Genomic DNA, 9,450 nt, shown 5'->3' on the forward strand with positions numbered 1-9,450 from the left:
ATTTATCACTACAGCCTCTTACCAAAAACAACATCTCACAATATCCAAACTTAAGTCATTTTTTTAAAGTTGAATGAACTTCTTTCCAAATTTTTGCTCCCAAATTATGACTAGAACTATAAGGAAGGACCAAGTTTAGAAAAATAAAATTTTAGATGTTTTAATAACCATAAAACAATGTTATCATCAGGTAATTAAGTTCACCTTTAGCAACTTGTTTTGTAACATGGAAATAGACTGGAGGAATCCATAAATTTCTTATTGAGTTTCTTGTTGATTTTGGTTATTATTATTATTTTTTTTAATCTATAGTAAGAGTCTTTAGGCCGGGCAGTGGTGGCGCACGTCTTTAATCCCAGCACTTTGGAGGCAGAGGCAGGCAGACTTCTGAGTTTGAGGCCAGCCTGGTCTACAGAGTGAGTTCCAGGACAGCCAGAGCGGAGAAACCCTGTCAAAAAAAAAAAAAAAAAAAAAAAAAAAAAAAAAAAAAAAGGAAGGAAGGAAGAAGGAAAGACAGACAGACAGACAGACAGACAGACAGAAAGAAAAAAAGAAAGAAAGAAAGAAGGAGTGACAGCTGCCTGGCTACCGGCTCTATGTTCCCCCACTAATGGCCATACCGGCTGGCCAGTGGTGCTGGCCTGGGACCCTTGGTGAGCTGGTTGGGGATCAATAGCTATGAAGCATGAGAGAGTTTTGGAATTGTCTCAAAAGATATTAATGCCATAGGGAGGGTCCTGAGATGAAGGCAGTCACTTGGTTTCCAGAAGACCCAGGAGATACAGCAAAGTTTGGGTGGCAGAGTAGATTCTGAGGCTTCAGAGGGAGGACAGTGGGGACACCTGAAGACAATGTGGATGAGGAGATCCAAGTTCAAGGCTGTGAGGACTCAGAAACAAAGCAGGAATGTTAATGGAACATTGGGGATGGGTTCAGAGTTCCATACCCTGACATCTGAGACACCAGAGTCTACTTTGAGTATAGAGAGGATCATGGGAGTTTCTTCCTTCAGCAGCCCTTCAAGAAGGTGTGTGGCCAAACCTCTGCACCCAGAGAAGGATGAGGACACAGACAAGACAAGACACCTGGGCCACTGTGAGGGACAAGAGCAAAAATCACCACACAGAGCAGGGACCCTGGTAAGGGTCATTTGAGGTAGGTTAAGGGCTGACATCGAAATGTACCTGAGAGCCAAACTCAACCGTCATTGTCTCAAATGGAGACAGTATGGGAAGCTCACGGCTGGGGGACTCAAAGGTCCACAGGGACAGGTGTTTAAATTCAGGCATAGTGTCCACATGAGGCTACCTACAAAGACCTACAAGTGCATGTACCTGGTAGACACCACAAATAAATTCCTAAGACTACAGGACAGACACAGGTTATATTCCCACCCTTACCATGTACACTCACACCTCTACAGATGCAAACCTGCATATGTCCTAGCCTGACATATGTGAGGATCTGCATGTGGGTGTGGACATGTATAGCCACATCTGAACTTGGAAGCGCTTACAGAACCACATCAACTTGGATACCTGAATCATCAGTCTTGTTTGAAATGTGACTTCCTGGTCATCAAAGCACAGATTTGGAAACTTGCAGACACATGCACACTTGCACACGCACACCCACACACACAGTGACATTTACACACTTCTAAACATCTGGCAGTGACAAGGCAGACAGGCGTGCTCTACCTCAAGAGGGGTCTTCCCTCATGAACCCCAAGATTCATAGTCTCCCAGAACCTGGGGGACTTGGAGAGGAACAGCTGAAGGGAGTTAATTCTGCCCACAGCCATCACCTTTGTGAAAGCAACTGAAGAATACCAAGAAGAGGCCCGTGTAATGTTCCTGAAGAGCCTCCCCTGGAGCAGCCCTCATCCCAGTCCTCTTGGTGACAGGGTCCCTCCCTCATCTGCAGTCTGCTGCAGTATATGTGTGTATGTGTGCAGGGTGGGGGCAGGACTCACCATCCTTCCTCTCTCTGGGTGAGGATATAGACAAGGTGGTAAGTAATCAGTGGAGACAGCATGGGTTCTCATGCTCGGGGGACTCACAAACCCACAGGGACAGGTGTGTGAATGCAGACATAGTGTTCACATGAGACTGTATACACAAGAAACTAACAAGTGCAAATACCTTGTAGACACCACAGATAAACGGCTAAGATGGCAGGACAGACATAGGTCATGCCTGTATTTATTTCCACTGCCCAGACTCACCCATCTTCAATACTAAGGCCCTAAAGAATGTTATGTTCAAGGATCATGAGGAATTGAATTCCTTTGTGTGTGTGTGTCTGTCTGTCTCTGTCTCTCGTTCTCTCTCTATTCCCTATCTATCTATCTATCTATCTATCTATCTATCTATCTATCTATCCAAAATTCACTTTTCCAAGCCCTGGGCTCTGAGATTTTGAAAACAGTCAAACATGAACTGGCCACCTCTCAGTGTCAGCAATCCTAAAGGGCCCCAAGTCTCCTGGCTGCCAGCACCTATGGCTGCCTCTGGCCTTGGAGCTTCCTTCTGGCCCCACATAGTCCAAAGCTCCTCCCATCAACCACTATGCAACCCCAGACTAAGACTCTGGCAGTTTTTGAGCCATGAGAAAAGGAGAAAAATCTCCCCAAAAGGCCTTAGCCATCCTCCAAACCTCAGCAAGTACAGAAACTTGCTGCCTTCAACCCTGACAACCTGAGTTCTATCCCCTAGGACCCACATGGTAGAAAGAAAAAACAGACTCCCACAGGTTGTCCTATGACCTCCACATATGCACTGTGTCATGTGCACCCACACATATATACACAAAATCAATAAATAGAATTTTAAAATTATATTTCTTCACCTGCAAGATGCGATAGCTTCTAATGATTAATAGTATGCATCTAGAAAATGTTTGTGGGATTAGGGGGGCGGGAATTGGTAGGGTTTTGTTTGTCTGGAGACAGGGTGTCATGTAGCCCAAGCTGCCTTTGAATTTGCTACAAACAGACAATGGTGATCTTGAACCTCTGATTCCCCTGCCTCCAACAACTGAGTTTTATGACATATGTGAACTACCACATCTAACTTACGCAGTGCTGGGGAGTGAACACTGGGCCCTGTGTGTACCATCCAGCACTCTACCCACCAAGGGGCATCCTCTAGAAAATAGAAAGTATCACTTTATGGTAATTGTAGGGTGGTGGTGGCACATAGTATTAATCCCAGCAGTTGGGAGGCAGAGACAGGCAAACCTCTGAGTTCAAGGCCAGCCTGATCTACAGAGTAAGTTCCAGGACAGCCAGGGCTATGCAGAGAAACATGTCTCAAAAAAGAAAGAAAAGAAGTATGTGTGTGTGAGGAGACAGAATATGGACGCCCTGTGCACACACTTAGCAGAGACACTGATGCAAGATGTGAAGAAAGACGTGTGCTCATTAGCATATTCATTAGCATATTCATTAGCATATTCATTAGCTGAGGAGTCAAATGACAGTTTCTTCCACATTGATCTTCAGATTCCAGATAATCCCAATACACATGCCCACTGGCCTTTCTGTGGCAGTCAGCAGGCTGGTCTAAAATTTATAGGTAAATGGGAATAACCTGTAGAAGCCAAAACTTTGAGAAGGTTCAATAACTCACACTACTTGGTTTCCAAGCTCATCATAAAACACACACAGTAGTAATCACAGTAGAACTGCATATGTGTCATAATTATGAACTTTTTAAAAAGACAATCTCATGAAATGCCTTCTAATGCTAATAATATTCATGGTTGTTACATTCTTGAAAAAATTCACTCTAATGAATTAACCAATATATTTTAAGAACATCTTCTATGTCTTGTTTCCAGGAAGAATGGGTACAAGGGTTGGTTTTAATTGCCCCGAAGTCAGGAGGGCTTCCTAGAAGAACTCAAATACCCCCTTTCCCAGAAGCAGCAGGAAGCCTGGGCTGGGTCTCCAGGAGCAGTGTGCAGGGGAAAGGCCATTTGTCCAGAGACAATGTCAGAAAAGGGGTCTCCAAGCGGCTGTTGAGAACCAGTTTGTAGTGGTGGCAGGCGAGGTTGCTCCGTAGTTTGGGAACAACTGGAACTCCAGGTTACTGATGGGTGGGTCTGGTAGACTCAAAAGCCCGATGGTACACGGGTAGGGCCCATCAAAATCATTAAGTGCTGAAGATGGAGCTGGTAGACTTCAGATGGGACCATTGGGTTGGGGGAAAGAGGACAGGAGCTCGCCCCACCCTTTCTGCCGCCCCTCCTCCACCCTTCAACTCAGCTCCTGAAATTGGCCACCCACGACTTCATTACCGTATAATTTGCATAGACACACCACCTCGGCCTCCAGGTGCCTTCCAGTCCAATTTGAACAGACTTTGGGGTAAGCTGGGGCTGGATAAGTTCCTCTGTGTCTCTTTTGAGGACCTGTCACCCTGAAACAGTTCATTCCCCAGCCACACCTTTCTCTACTTTTCAAGGAACTAGAATGTCCTCAGCCAGGACTACGAAAGACCCCTCCCCCAGTTCCAAACAGAAGAAACTAAGGAAGGCCAGGGTGCTGATTTTGGCTCCTTCCCTCGGTATGGGAAATGTTTTTTCCCCTCGACCTTCCCCAAGGGGTGTGGGGAGGAGACACTGGAAGAAGCCAGTGTCTTCCCTCATCCCTGGGAGCCCTCGGACAAGAGAGCAAAGTAGTGACCTGGCCAGGTGGTGATGACGCGGCCAGTCATGCTGGTCACTCTTGGCAGCTCTGCGCAGAGCCAGACCCCCCCTCCTCCCATGGGTCATGGCGACAGCAAAACTCTGTGACACAGAAACGATGCAGGGCCTGCGCATGTTGCCAGCTGATGGGAAAAGACAGCTCTGTCCCCATCCCCTTGCTCTGTGCCTTCCCTCCACTGCTCCTGCCAGTGCCTTGCTGTCAGCCCAGCTGGCCCACAGTGCCTCAGCAGCATGCCTGGTCCACCAGGTCACCTCCCCCCCCCAAAAATTCTTCTGCATGGCGTGGAATTTGTACAGAAGAGTGGCAGTGGCCCTGTGACCAGGTGGCTTGGGGTCTGGAGACAGAAGGAGTGTAGAAGTAGGGGTCCTGGAGGTGTGTCTCCATCTGCTCTGCTCCTGTACCTAAAGAAAGAAGAAAGCAACATGTAGAGAGCTCTGTCTGGTGGACACTAACTCGTCTGCTGTCTGCTATTCTGGCTCATCTCTCTTTTCAAATTTATTGTCTGATTATAAGAAACTTCTCTTATGTGATGACCCTCCTACACACACACACACACACACACACACACACACACACACACACACAGAGTAAAATCCAGAGTCCATGGGTTCTATGCAAGTGACAATAAACACACCCTACTATGAGCACTAAGGACTTGAGGCATGAGGCCATGAGGCAGGCCAACTATTCAGAGCACTCTTGTAGGACTATGGAAGTCAGAAGGAGCCAGACACTAACTTTCCTTCATGATGGCCAGCCTTCCACTTCACCAGAGGAGGTAAAATGGGCCTAGAAAGGTACACTACCTAGCCCTTCTGCATTTAACCCATAGACCCTGCATTTGTCTGAAAAGATCCTGAGGTTCATGGAGGTTTTCTATAAAGTCAATTTTTGTAGAACATCCTTTTGCACCATAAAATTGGCATGGAGAAATACTGGACTTATCTGTTTATGCCATCCTCTTCTGATGCTGCCTGTGTCCAGAATTACTGGCCCAGTGGCAAGAGGTAGCCTGGCCTAAAGAAAATTTGTTCTCATCTGATTTGGCTCACACCCAGGGACCTGTGATTGCCAGAGGAGCTCCTGGGCCTGGCTGTCCTGTGTGGCATACTGGATGGAATAGTGGAATGAGCTTGCCACTCTAGCTCAGGAAAACCTGGAGAGTGATGTGCTCACCACAGTGTGGTGTGAACTGTCTCCACTGCACAAGCTCCCTGCTAGGTCCCTCTGCTTCTTAGCTGCCCTTCCTAATGCTTCAGCTTCACAGATTGGAGGCACTGATGTCTGTCCTCTCTGTACATAACTCACTAAGCACTACTGAGGATGACCAGGGGTCCTCAGGGCATCTGTGGAAGAAGAAGATGAAGAGCCCTCCTCTCTGCTTGTCCTCAGGAAAGGTGGTGTTCTGGTCCTCCTGACCATAGTTGCCCACCCTTATTCTGCCCCTTCATATCCCCAGGCTTGCTTCTGAACACCATCTTCTTCCCCTCAGAGATCACAATAGTGAAATAAGTGAAGAACTGAGGGTTAGTGGGATTGCTTGGGGGGGATGGGATCATGGGATCATGGGGACCTAGGCTTACGGGTTCTGGTGGAGGAGTGGTGGTCCAACTTTCCTGGAGGATGAGGTTTAAAAGTTTGCCAAAGATGAGCAGACTTTAGTCTACAAAGGCTTCCTGTGGGTCAATCCAAACTCAAGGCTTTAGGCTCCGTCTGTCTGGTTCCCTAGAGAATGAACTGGTACATTGCTTGAAGAGTGGAGCCGGTGCGTAGTGGTGGTGACATGTGAGTGTGTGGGAATACCCAAGTTAGATAAGGGCTTGTAAACCAAGTCCAGAGGCCAGCTACTGGATTGCACAGTCTCAAACTAGAGTACACAGGATTCAAAACCTGGCTCTGCTAAAATCTTACACCTTACATCTCTGGGCCTTAGTTTCCATATCTGCAGCGTAGCCCAGGGAATTTAAAGTTGAACGAGAGTGCTAGAAGCATCATTGACTAAGGGATTATTTTAATTATTTGAGTTGGGGAAACTGAGACCCGGAGAGAGCAAAGACTCTGCCTGATGTCACACAGGATGTCAGTTATGGTGCTGTAGCTGGAACCCAGTACTTGTGCTACTAGTTCACAGTATCTTTCCCCAGGGCAGGTGAACAGGAGTTGAGATGGGGTAAGTTCCTCTGTCTTGCTGTTTGGACTGAGGGCAAAATACTAGGTAAGGAGTAGAGTTGAAGAAAGAGGAAGACCCCGGCATGTACCAAGGCTGAGATTAAAGAAAAATACAAATCCAGCAATTCCCCCTCCCCTCCGCCCTGTCCTGTCCCAACCCTGAAGTCCAGCTAGAGCTAGGGTCAGGTCCAAGTTCAAGTCAGAGAGTCTGCATTTGCTCCAGGGGCTGCAGATCTGGAAGGTTGCACAAGCTGCAGTTAGCCTTAGGGCCGACAGGGGGCGCGCCTGCCCACCTTGATCTGAGCCTGAGGACAGCACTGCTTCAGGCTCCAGCGGTCCAGGGTGGGTGCTGGCCAGAAGCTACCAGGACCTGCAGGAAACAAAGGTAGGTTAAAAGTGCATTTGCAGGCTTGCTAGTAGGCAGGCAGAGAGACCCGGATGCCCACGTCTTTTCTGTGCCCTTTTTTCCAGCAACAGTAATGTCTCTGTCCTTCCAGTTACACCCAGCCCCCGCCAGGGCCTCACGTGTACAGAGGCTGCAGCTGTAAATGAGACGTCTTCTGCAGCCCTTGGTACCCACAGGAGTCAAAGCCACCGATGAAGTCAACTGCAGAAGAGAAGGGGTGAGTCCTGAAGGCTGTGTCTTGAAGGTGAAGAACCCAGCCTGGAAAGGGGTGGGTGGGTGGGGCGGAGAACAGCCACGCCCAGGACGTGGACCAAAGAGCAGGACTATGCGGAGCAGTGTGTGTCTCTCTGTGTGTGTGTGTGTGTGTTTGTTTGTGTGGTGGTGGGGGTGGGTGTCAAGTGTTGCACCTCCCCTTCCCCAGCATGTGAAGAGAGGTGGTCAGGTTGAAGGAAAGCCCTAAGGCTTTCTATATGGTTCTATACAGTTACATCCAGTATAGGAAAAACAGTTCTAGGGTCTTGGACTGAATATTTAGACATTTGGGTCTTAACCCAGAGTGGTTATGCAGACCCCATCCATCCCTGGGGTACCTTCTTTCCTTACAAATGGGGTCCCCAAATTGACCCTGGGCAACCAGGAGGGGAGGAGGCCCTGTCCACGGTGCTGAAAAGACGCCCCCCCCCCCCATCCCTCTGCAGGTGAGGAGACACACAGCTGTCTTTCTCTTCCAGAAATACTCTGCTCACACAAGAGGCAAATACGAAGCTGAATAGCTGAGAGAGGGAATAACAACCAGGAAAAGAAAGAGAAGTTGTCTCTGTCCCCTCTATCCACTTGACACAACGCCTTGTCCAAAGCAAAAAAATAAAAGTATATAGTGCTCCGATTTTTCTTAAGCTTTCATCCTTTTTACATACACGCCTGCAGGCACATCGGGGAGCATACCTCACACTCGAGTTACCTACACTGTTGCTTCTGCTACTGATGTCACACAGCTCCCATCCTCCACCTTTTTCATTGTGTACAAGTGTTTTGCCTTCATGTATGTGTGTGCACCACAGGTGAACTTATGACCCATAGACACCAGAATAGAGTATCAAATTCCCTACAGATCTTTGCCAACTACCATGAAGGTAGACTTTGGCATGGTGAATTGGGCGTTATGAGGCTACAGGAAACATTTTATGTTGAGCCCACGTCCTTAACCTGTAAGCTAAGGCTCTCCTCCTAGGCCCATCCAAGACCATGGAGAAACCCAGAGCAAGATACCCAGGTGAGAGCTGCCAAGAAACACCTGTAGTAGGCAGCCATTCCATGCACATGGAGATTCATGTCCAAGGTAGACCTTTGCCCTGTGGCTCATCTGATCTTGGCCAGGTGGGCTCTGCTCTGCTGCTGCAGGGCTTCCCTTGCAGCCTGTGCTCTGTCTCTGCTCTTACTCATCTCCTGCAGAAGACAGCAGGCTGGCCTCCTTAGTTCTGAGTGCTAGGATTAAAGATGTTCATCACCACAACCCCTTTCGAGGTGTATCTTAAGATAAATGAAAAGGCAGATGTCTTAGGTTGGCATGGTAGTGTCTGCCTGGAACCCCATCACTCCTGTAGCCAATGCAAGAAGATTTTCAGTTTAAGAGCACTCTGATCTACATAGAAGGACTACTCAAAGGAGAGGGGAGGGTGAGATGGGAATGTTGGAGTGATGGCTCCAGGGTTCAGTGTTCTTGGTGCCCTTCTAGAGCCAGCTGATAAGCATCTGTCATTCCAGTTCTCTTTTCTTGTCCTTTAAGGGAACCTGCACCCCTGTGGCATTTTCTCACATGGACACACACACACACACACACACACACACACACATTTGTTCATTGTTTGTTTGTCTTAAATAGGGCTGCAGGAGTTGCTCCATCCATGAGATGAATCTCTGAGCTCCACCCTGCCCCCAGACTACTGAGAAGGTGTCTCTCTTCCCCAACTGGTACGAAGTACAGCTGGAGCCAAGCTGCCCTCCCCCTCTCTCCGCATTTATATTTCAGGGCTTCTCTGGGTTAGAGGAGATAATAAACTGTTTTGGCTTAAAAGCCTACCTGCTGGGTCGCTGTCTGCCTGGGAGAATCAAAGTAAACAAAAAACAAAGCAAAAGGGAGAACTATCATCAAAGGCAAATT

General features: G+C 48.0%; 1 long non-coding RNA gene across 1 annotated transcript; it reads left to right on the forward strand.

Annotated features, from left to right (window-relative positions):
• The first annotated feature begins 1,017 nt into the window (after positions 1-1,017).
• LOC143443988 (uncharacterized) lies at positions 1,018-8,147 on the forward strand. Its single transcript, XR_013113448.1, has 3 exons — positions 1,018-1,155; positions 7,381-7,506; positions 8,021-8,147. It is a non-coding gene; the product is annotated as an uncharacterized LOC143443988 (long non-coding RNA).
• Positions 8,148-9,450: the final 1,303 nt, after the last annotated feature.

The sequence above is a fragment of the Arvicanthis niloticus genome, chromosome 11, assembly GCF_011762505.2.
Source record: "Arvicanthis niloticus isolate mArvNil1 chromosome 11, mArvNil1.pat.X, whole genome shotgun sequence".
Classification (NCBI taxonomy): domain Eukaryota; kingdom Metazoa; phylum Chordata; class Mammalia; order Rodentia; family Muridae; genus Arvicanthis; species Arvicanthis niloticus.